Source organism: Pinus tabuliformis, chromosome 9 (assembly GCF_031772625.1).
Source record: "Pinus tabuliformis cultivar Carrire ecotype Pingquan chromosome 9, CPIR1, whole genome shotgun sequence".
Classification (NCBI taxonomy): Eukaryota; Viridiplantae; Streptophyta; class Pinopsida; order Pinales; family Pinaceae; genus Pinus; species Pinus tabuliformis.
The window spans coordinates 558,594,720-558,605,802 of record NC_142307.1 but is presented as its reverse complement, the minus strand read 5'-3'; the positions used below and the strand labels follow the sequence as shown (position 1 = coordinate 558,605,802).

General features: G+C 34.1%; 1 long non-coding RNA gene across 2 annotated transcripts in view; it reads left to right on the top strand.

Moving 5' to 3' along the window:
• Positions 1-2,667: 2,667 nt before the first annotated feature.
• Positions 2,668-11,083, top strand: part of LOC149149730 (uncharacterized) — a 219,065-nt gene continuing 210,649 nt past the window's right edge. The window contains exons 1-3 of one of the 2 annotated variants that reach the window (XR_016263257.1): positions 2,668-3,292; positions 3,498-3,554; positions 3,667-3,788. This is a non-coding gene — a long non-coding RNA (uncharacterized LOC149149730). Of the gene's footprint in view, positions 3,293-3,497; positions 3,555-3,666; positions 4,108-11,083 lie in introns of those variants that run through there. The other variant, XR_016263256.1, reaches the window with a different exon arrangement.

The window sequence follows — 11,083 nt, the reverse complement described above, 5'->3', positions numbered from 1 at the left end:
ATAACTGTCTCTAGTGCTCCGTCTGATCTCCTCCTCCATCAAATCCGACCATAGTCGTTCCCAATCTGGCAGTTTCTCCCTTCCATTCACCGAGTCCTGGTAGCTATGCCAACTCTTAGGAAGGCCAAGGAGTACTAGACTCACCATATCCTCATCCGATGTCACGACCCCTACACTTGCAAGCTCATCCCTGCATGTGATGAGCTTGGTCAGATACATAGAGATCATCTCATCCCTTTCACACTTGATCTTTTGAAGTTTGTCCTTCAGTGTCAGCTTCCTCTGATCACTGCTATTCTGATATAAATCTTTCAATGTTTTTGACATTGCATGCGAAGTCTCCTTTGCATGGAGGCTTGAGACAATGTGATCTCGCACTCCCTCCAAGAGAATTCTCCTAGCTCTAGCCACACACTTCCTCCATTCCACTCGTGCTCCGATACCATGTAGAAATTTCACCTGTAGAACAAACCGATATATGCAATGTCCTAAAGCATAATACTTGTTCTACTTCTACAAAACATTAAGCGGAAGCATAATCGAATTCATGAGCAACATCAAGTAGAAACATGCATAACTGATCAAGAGAAATAATCACACATAACACAAGATATATCCAGGGGAAAGCACCAGCATAAAACCCTGACAGAACTGACATGCAACAGTTATCCATGAGTGAATCCTCAGTTATCTAAAATAATAGTTGTCACATGCATGCAAGCATTAACAAACTATATTTTATTATTTTAACAACTTGTTAAAATAATCTAACTAGACTTGACTAGTTAGAACTAAGTCAACTGATTCTCTCATTATATAACTCATACTTATTCCCTCAAACAGTGGAGGAAATTAAGGATAAATTCCTCAATCAGTGGGACAACTCATGTGCATGCTCACAAAGACTTCAAATTCGAATTTCCTTAACTAATTAACTCAACTGAATTAATTAATTAATATTTCTAGCTGCTGTTAAGACCAAAATTAATTTTACTTCCTATAGATAGACTAGGGACTGTTATAAATAGGAAGGGACCCATAAATGCTATTTTTAGAACTTTCTATTTTTAGCAGTTTCACCTCTCACCCAATGTGGCCAATGACCTCACTGGCCAAACTGCTATTTTTAGACATGCTATTTTTAGCAAGTCTATTTTTAGCACATTCTAAATTTAGCATTTCTTGTTGCACACTTTTCAACAAGGTGAATGGGTAATTTGAGAATTAAACATCAAGGGAATTTAGAAGGATCTCTTCAAGTTGTAAATAGTAGTTCTACTGCTCTATAGAATTGGGTTAAGTCATTTATTCCCGAGAAATTGCATCCAAAGCAAGTGTTTTAAAAACTTCCAATCTCCAAATATAATATAAAAGCATTCTCTAAACTTGAAACAAAATTATATAAGAACATTCTTTAAACTTGAAACAAAATTATATAAGAGCATTCTCTAAACTTGGAGCATACTCTTATGCCTAGAATCATATGCATACAATGGATAAGTTTTTCCTTAGCCAATTGTGGGTTACTTGGTTGAGTGCGAAGTGGCAGATCACCTTAGTGGATTTTGGTTGAGCACTAGATTGACTTGCACAAAACTAGAAGGAAAAACATTAAGGTGGTGGATAAGCGATGGTGGTGCATCACTAAAATGAGTTGATAAAACATATTGTGCTAGCTAACATGATATCCACAGTAAGATATCACCTTAATTCACTATAACACCTTTTTCGTCATCATGTCAATTGCTCTAGCTCCTCACCCTGACACCTCGGGTATGTTCTAGCCGATCCACACATCAATGTAGTGGTCGTATAATCTCCATCATACATCACAATACATTTATTGCCAAAAAAAACATACCATTATGCAACAATCCAATCACATTAAGCACTAATTCAATCATTGGCTTAGTGCATGGTGGATGATCTTCATCCTAGTATGGCCAAGATAAAAGCTCATTTGGTGTAGTCATCTACTTTTTCAAAGTCCAACTTGATTAATAACATTTTCAACCCCATGCAAATAACCCATTCCATGCTCTTTTAAACAACAACTACATTATCAAGAGTAATCCCTTTTTTGATAAACCTTGTAGTCACAAATGACATACATTGAAGTCACACAACAAAAGCTTTAATCCAAATTTTATTAAAAACATTCATAAAAATAATTAACCTCCAATTTATTGCTTTTGAAATAAAATAAATCACATATAATCATAAAAAAAACATAACAATTTTTTCAAAATTGTATTTTTATAAATCTTAAACTAGTAAACTTAATAACATTCTATTTTACTTTACAAAATTCATATGAAAAATCATATCATCTTAAAAAGTCTATCATCAACCCTTGCTATCTTTAATTAGCTATTATTTCCAAACTATTATCAACCCTCACTATCTTTAATCACATATTTTTCTTATAATTAAAACACATTACCACCCTCAAATATCTCACTATCTTTGATCACATATTCTTTCCTACCATAAAAAAGACATTACCAACTTCCTCAAATCCTTCATCTAAACGATGTAAGTATGACTAACACATTGTCCCTCGTAGCCGTCTAAATCCGCGACCCTTATCAATTAAAATGATCTATTTAATTGATAACGGTGCAAACTATATTATTTAGAAAAAATAATTAATATTAAAATTTTGAAGCTACAGGCTCTGTAAAACATCGAAGCGAACTGCACGTATTTCAGGTCTGTAAAATGTTCAGCTCAATTTTCCATGGGTTTTGAAATCTTTGAGAACCGCTTCCACGTACTCGCTATCGATATCGACCAAAAGGGATATTTAAAACCGCTGGGATTATTCTGAATTTGTATATTTTCCAAAAAGCTTTGGATGCAAGGCCACGGCGATGGCGGTGGATGTGAAGATGAATTAAAATTTAAATATAGACAAAAGCGGACGTGAAAAAGCACTGGACTTTGGAGCGGGTTTGTGACCGTTTGCAGTGGGGCGGATATATAACATTCTTGGACAATTAACATTGTATTACTCTAAGCTCATCTCTTCTGTATTCTGTATTGGTTTGGATTGGCTTTTTCTTGTTATTTGTTTGGTCCAAGGCGTGGCCATGCCTGTTTATTGATTTTAACAGTTCATTTTCTTTATAGATTTTTCTACTTTTCAGCTGGTGTTTGTTGATTTTATTTTGTTTTCTTTGTCTTTGGAGTGGCTGGTTGGTGGATTTTATTTATTTTTCGTTTGATGCCGAGGCAGAAGAGATATCACGCATGATTTTTGGATTTCTATGAAGGATAATCACTGGAGCAGGTATGTTTATTTTGCTTAATTTGAGCCGATATGATATATTTATATATATGTTTTATCAATAAATATGTACATAGTAGGATACCCTCTGTTACAGAATTGGGGATTCTCTGGTAGATAATGGTTTAAAACTTTAGATGGCTACGCATGTAATTTGAAGCATTGTTGGATGATTTTTTTTCTTAATTTGTTTTCATTTCTATTGCAGGGTTTTAGGCATTCAGACAGAGGTCATTGGGATTTCAATAGGAGAGAGTAATTCCAGGTAAAGCTCATTCTCAATTTATTTGATGGGTTACTTGCTTATCTAGGTTTTGGCTGGTTAACGATATTTTTATTTGAAGTTTGAAATGAAATCTTATTTAACTGCCTTCCAGGAAGCCCGTCTCTGAAGACAAAATGAATGAAGAATATTTACATTTCTGAACTATCTGGAAGCGGAATTGGCGGGTTTTTCGGGGCTCGTTTTGGCACAGCCTTCATTTTCGCCAAGATACAGGTACCGATACATTCTGCCATGTTTTCTCTCTTTCCAGATCAGAAAACAATATGGAGTGGCCAGGTGTTTAGTTGTGAGGCGTAGTAATGTCGTACCAGCGATAATCCTAGTTGTGGGCCATAGTCATGTCGTACCGAGCTGTAATCGTAGTGAGCTGTATTGATGTCGTACCCATTAATATTCATTTGTTTCTGATTTTTTTGGAAGTATGGCTACCTTAACGCTAAAGAGTGAGTCGTAGCTGTGAGCTATAATCATTGCACGCCATGAATGTAGCATTTGTTTCTTCGTTTGGTTTGTAACATGTCATTTTATGTTATGCGAGCCATATATGTGACATGTATTTACCTGTACCTTGGCTTTAGCCCCTTTTCCTTCCATTTTTGTTTCTTTCCTTTTCCAATTTTTCCCGTCTCTATATATAGACTCCGAATATACATATTCCGATTTTTGGCTGGCTAAATTATTTTATACAAAAAAATTTAATATCATACGATTATAAGGTTTAATGGAGTCTATATATACTCCGAGTTTTGGCTGGTTAAATTATTTTATAAAAATAAAAATAAAAATACAATTATAAGGTTGAATGGAGTTTGAGTTTGGTTATGTATTAAATATTTATTTTGGCTTTAGTATTTTTTTCATTTTATTTTGAGTACAGAAATAAGATTCTAAAGAATTATAATTAGCCTTTTTTGTTTCTCAAAGCCTGAGAGACTGCACTGGTCTTAATGGAAGTTAATCATCATCATATATTGATATTATTAGCTAGTTAAATTATTTTATAAAAAAAATTACAATTATATAGTTTAATGGAGTTTTGAATTTGTTTTAAATATAGTAAACAATTTTAGTAATAAAATAAAATAAAATTTTAAAGATATAAGTACCGTATAAGTGTGTAGATTATTTTAAAAAAATAATTAAAATTATACCATTTAATGGAATATTGAGTTTATTTTAAATATAGTAAATAATTTAGTTATATATATATATATGGGGATGAATTCTAAGAATTTAAATATATGTTAGTTGATCATTGATTTTATTTATAATTTAGGATCTAATTTGAACATGGTTTATAATTTTTATTTTTTATTTTTTATTTTTTTATTTTTAATTAATTAATTAATTTATTTATTTTTATGGATATGGATCCTTAACCAAAATACTAAACTCTAGGGTGTTTTTGTAGATATGAGCAAAACATCAAGCTAGGAGTTTAATAAGATTCTCATGTCAACAACACCAAGTGAGAATATAACTTATAACCTTTTAGGTGTGGTTTTGAAGGATCACAGCAAGTGAGAATATAACTCATACACTTTTAGGTGTGGTTTTTAACCCCTTAGCAAGCTTGAGATGAATCATAGTAAAGACAATTAAAAAACTAGAAACCAAATCTACATTTCAAAATATAAACCTTTTTGAATATAACTCATACACTTTTAGGTGTGGTTTTTAACCCCTTAGCAAGCTTGAGATGAATCATAGTAAAGACAATTTAAAAACTAGAAACCAAATCTACATTTCAAAATATAAACCTTTTTGAATCAGTTATATTTTAGTTGATAAATTTGTAGAACTATATATTAGTTTACTTCATTTATACTATATTTTAAAATTTTATTTGAGCATATTTTATAGCCTTTTTCCTATGAATATGGATCCTTAACCAATATATTGAACTAGGGTGTTTGGTATAGAAGTATATAATTATGCATCCTTGTAGATATGGGTCCTTAAGCAAAATGCCAAGCTAGGAGTTTAATAAGATTCCCTTATCAACAACACCAAGTGAGAATATAACTCATAACCTTTTAGGTGTGGTTTTGAAGGATCATTGTGGTCTCTTTTTTAACCCCTTAGCAAGCTTGAGATGTATCATGGTAAGGTCAATAAAAAAACACAACCAAATTCTCATTTTAAAAGATAAACCTTCTTGAATCTTGATTGCCAGGTTATTGTATAATCAACAATAAAATTTACAAACAACAAGGTAGATAATTAGAATATGACATAAATTTCAAGTGATGGTTAAATTGGAGTTTAGTGAGATTAGGTTTAAATTCACCTTTTTCTTCGTATCTTTTATATAGACAATGAACCATGGCTAATTACCTTAGCCTTGATTATGTTATTTAAATAAACAAAATCAAATTTCATGATGTTATACCCATTATGGTCATTTGAGACATACATGTGAGATGTGTTTGGGTATGGTATGTGGTTATGATTACTTTGATAGTAAAAAATTAAAATATTTGCTTGAATTACATGCTAATAGGAGGTGTCTACAGATTTAGTCAATTTCCTAAAATATAATAAACATTTATAATAATAATAAATTTAACCATAAATGACATTATAATATATTAATAATGTATGAAATTTTCCATAGAGAATATAAATTCAATGTACCAATATGTATATGATTTTTTGTGGAGAATATAGATTCCATGTACCAATATTAGATATGATTTTCTACTGGAATATATATTCTTTTTTAAAATATATTATTTTCATATTTTTATCTATTCAAAATAGATTTTAAGTTTAAGGTTGTATATTTTGAGTACTTTGTAAATTTGTTGGTTTCAAATATATATTAGTTAATAACTCTTTTTACTTCATAACCTTTCCCATGGAAATTAGTCTTTAACCAAAATACTAAAACAAAGTGTTTAATAGGGTATCCATTTTTCTTGTGGATCTAGGTCCTTAACCAAGACACCAACCTAAGGTGTCTCCTAAGCTACTTGTGTCAATAACATTGATGAGAAATAGAAGTCATAACTTTTTATTCATGGTCTTCAAGGATAGTAATGTTTTCATTTTTTTTTTTTCTTAGGCCAAGGTTGAGATTAAATTTTTGAAATGGAAAAATAGATAATACATTGAAGTGTGACATAGCCATCAAGTTATGGTTGAATTGGAGTTTTAGTGAGTTTAGGCTTATGAATTTAGAGTGATCTCAATTGATACCATATGCTAATTGCAAGATGTTGCTAAGACTTTCATGCTATATATTTAATATAGTTTATGGTTAATAATGTCAATTAGTTTTAGCTTGGGTGGTTAAGAGGAGAAGTTGTTACTTTGTCCACCTAGGTTCAAGTCTTCCTTTTAACATGTTTAATCATTGCAAGCAGTCATGAGCTAAATGTGAAATCTCTCCCTTGAAGTTGGAGAGGTCATGGATTTGTGAAATCTCTCCCTTGAAGTTGGAGAGGTCATGGATTTGATTCTCTTGATAACCCGATGGTGTGAGGTGCTTAGAAATTAGGCACTGACAATTTACCTTAGTTACCACCCATCAACACAAGTGAAATTTCTTAGAATTTCCCATACTTTATTACAAATAAAAAAATGTTCATAGTTATTAATGCTAACCTAAACTTAACCCGTCAAAATTGTGAATTAGCACATTATTGATGTTTAACAAGTAATCTCCTTGATGAGCTATTTCAATTTTATAAAATAGATATAAGCATACTTAAATGCTAGCACACTTGGCTCTTGGCCTTTATTTCTCTTCCAAACTTCAAACCAGAATGGCAATCTTCTCCTGAACAATCCATTATACTATTATGTTTTGAGTCCGTGCTCTCTTCTCTGCATTCACATTGTTTCCTCCTGTTTTAGATCCAGCGCCTAAGAGGAAGGATCTCCGTGGAGTCAACACAACATGTTTTGAATGTTGCTATGTTTAGTTTCTATTGCAGTTCCAAAAGTATCCATAATAAGGTTAACCAAGAGAAACTGGTCAGCAGTTAGAGAAATAAAACAGCAGACTCAAAATTATTACAGATGTTGCAATGTCTTCAGTAAGATGGGAATCAATGAATTTACCAAACGGTAGCAAATTTGTCATTTAAAATAATGATATCTGATTTTTCCTTGGCAACATTCATTCCTTGGATACCCATTTGAGAGACCCATGTCTGCTATATTTTACATTGCAATATGTCACAATTTCCTCAACACATTGCCAAAGAAAATCATGATCAGAACCTCGTAGATCGAAATCCCCAATACCAAAATCCAATAACTGAAGATGATAAGGTGTGGCCTGGGCTTAACCCTCTTCCTCAAATCTTCATTTTGCATGGCTTCATACTTAGAATTCTCTGTTTCATCACCTGTCCCAAGTTCTTAAAATATTTGAAGTGCCACTCGAAGGGCTACAAAAGTACGACAAGGCGGGTGTTGATCTGACATTTGCATACGGATATCAGCTTTACCTCACCTTCTGTGAATCTCCAGGATCAAAACATATAAGGTCTCATTATCAGGTACATTTCCTACACATTGTATGCTATAAAATGGCATGCGACATCTCTCCTTATCTATCAAAGCCCAGGATCAAAACATATAAGGTCTCATTATCAGGTACATTTCCTACACATTGTATGCCATAAAATGGCATGCGACATCTCTCCTTATCTATCAAAGCCCATAAAATAGTCAAGAAACTATTTAGCGAAACAAAAGGAATGTTGTATAGCCAACCAACCTCATCAAGTGTAGTAATGATGATATCCTCAACTCTCTTGAACAAGTTTTCCCCTTCATATTTTTTTGTTGAATCTTCTACAATGATGCACAGTAGAAACTGATCTTTTGATCTGATAATTACTTTCCAATGATTCCCAATCAAGTTATTGTATGTCACATATATCATTAAGCAACTACACATAGAAAATCTCAACAGTAATGCAGCGAAAACAGTAGTATCAACTTGTGGCATGGGCTTAACTCTCTTCCTCAAATCTTCATTTTGCTTGGCTTCATACTCAGAATTCTCTGTTTCGTCAGCTGTCCCAAGTTCTTAAAATATCTGAGGTGCCATTCGGAGGCCTACAAAAGTTCGACAATGCAGGTGTTGATCTGACATTTGCATATGGATATCAGCTTTATCTCGCCTTATGTGAATCTCTAGGATCAAAACATATAAGGCCTCATTATCAGGTACATTTCCTACACATTGTATGCCACAAAATGGCATGCGACATCTCTCCTGATCTATCAAAGCCCATACAATAGTCAAGAAGCTATTTAACCAAACAAAAGGAATGCTGTATAGCCAAGCAACCTCATCAAGTGTAGTAATGATAGCCTCAACTCTCTTGAACAAGTTTTCCCCTTCATATTTTTTTGTTGAATCTTCTACAATAATGCACAGTAGAAACTGATATTCTGATTTGATAATTACTTTCCAATGATTCCCATCAAATTATTGTATGTCACATATATCATTAAGCAATTACATAGAGAAAATCTCAACAATAATGCAGTGAAAACAGTAGGATCAAAAAAGACAACCATGCACAATAGAGACAACAAATTTACCCTAGGAAAACCTAACCTTGGGAAAAAACCAACAACTTTTCTTTTTAGGATAAATTGTTCTTCAACAATATTTACAATTCAAGAATACTCTAGAAATCTGTGCCAAAATCCAAGTCCAAGATACCAGTCAAACCTGGTCAAAATTCTAGCTTAGTCGACATTGGTCAAACTTCCAAAATAGTCAATTCTGGTCAAATTTCAGGCTGGTCAACTTATCTCCTGTGGTCAAATTCAGACCTGCAGTCGACCCCTGAAGTCAACTTGGACCTACAGTTGACTTCCTGCTATCAGTTCTGCAATCAAACAATCCCATTTTTGCCATCAAACTTGTCCGTTTTCTGTTGTCAAACTTGGTCGGATTCTTCGTCAAACACAGCCAGAATCCTTGTCAAATGAAGCAGGTCAAAACTCAGTCAAATGAAAGCTTCAGCTCAGTTAATAAGCAAGTCAATGGTCAACTTTTGTCAAACTTCAGAATTATTCAAAACTCTGTAAATTCGTCCTTCTTCTGCTCCCTCATGTGGCTGTTAGATTATAGATTATTGGAAGTTTCCGAATTTCTCAAGGTGGAGTCACATGTATTTATACTAGTCAAATGGGGTGGACTTTGACCAAGCGTCACAACCAGGGGCCGACTTGACATTTTGGGGCCTACATGAAGCCCCAAAATAATAATATTAATTTTAATTTACATAATTTTTCTTGGCCGACTTAGAAGGCCTCTTGGCATGCAGGAATACTTCCCGATGCTACACGAAAGTCAACACTCCCTCTTGGCATGCAGGAATACCTCCCAATGCTACACAAAAATCAACACTCCTTAGTGAGGGAGGTATTCTCCTTGGGTGCAACAGATTTTCCTTAGCTGAGATTTCTCCTCCACAAGAAAAGTTCAGGAGCTTTCCATGATGATGTATGTCTATAAATGAATTTATTTTGGAGTGGGCAATGTAATTTTTCACGTGCATGTTTTATACATCACTCCATCTTTGAGAAGGCAATGTGAGTAACTAGGGCCTTTTGCCAAAGTCCTTTATGGCTCCTTAAGCAAATGTATCAATCCCCTATGGTCAAATTCCTTTATGACCTAGCCAAGTATGTCTGGAAGCCAAGTCCTTCTGGCTTCTCATGAGAGATGCTTCGCTTGGACCATTCATCCTTGGCCAAAATCCTTTATGGCTCCTTAGGTGAATTACATCTATCTCCTCTGGTCAAATTCTTTTATGACCTAGCCAAGTCCTTTTGGATTCTAGGAGATCTATTCAATCCTATAATTTTCCCTGGGTCATTCACCTCTGGTAAAAGTCCTTTATGACCCACCCAAGTCCTTCTGGCTTTTCAGGTGAATGTATCCATCTCCCCTTGTCAAAGTCCTTTATGACCCAGCTAAAGTCCTTTATGGCTTCACAAGATGGTCTGCCTTGTTCTTGTCAAAGACATCCTCACTCCCTCTTGACAAGGGAAACATTCTGCCAAGCTTGTTTCTCAAGTATACAAGCTTCACTCTACACAGAGAATGTCAACAATTTGCTCATCTGTGGAACCTCACTGCTCCTTTTTGCTCCATATCCAGCTATACCACACAGGTACTACATGCTTTGTTGCAAGTCAACCTTGGCTCAACCATATACTGGCTCGGGGTGTTCATTGCAAAGCGAATATTTTGTCCATAGGTGTAGTCATGGACTTGCAATCATTCATATAAAATCTCTAAAAATTTGGACAATGTATTTCCTCTGACCCAGGAAGATCTCATCTAGTTTTTTCCACACCTCCAATCTCAAGAAACAATGCATCAAGCTAGGATCCTTCATCTTAATCTCTGAGGCTAACTCCCTTTGACACTAAAGCAATTCTTCTGGTGGTAATCCCGGTTTCTCCCTCTATCACGAAAACAACACCTTCTCCCATTGCTACTTCCTCTATCACATAAGCAAGTC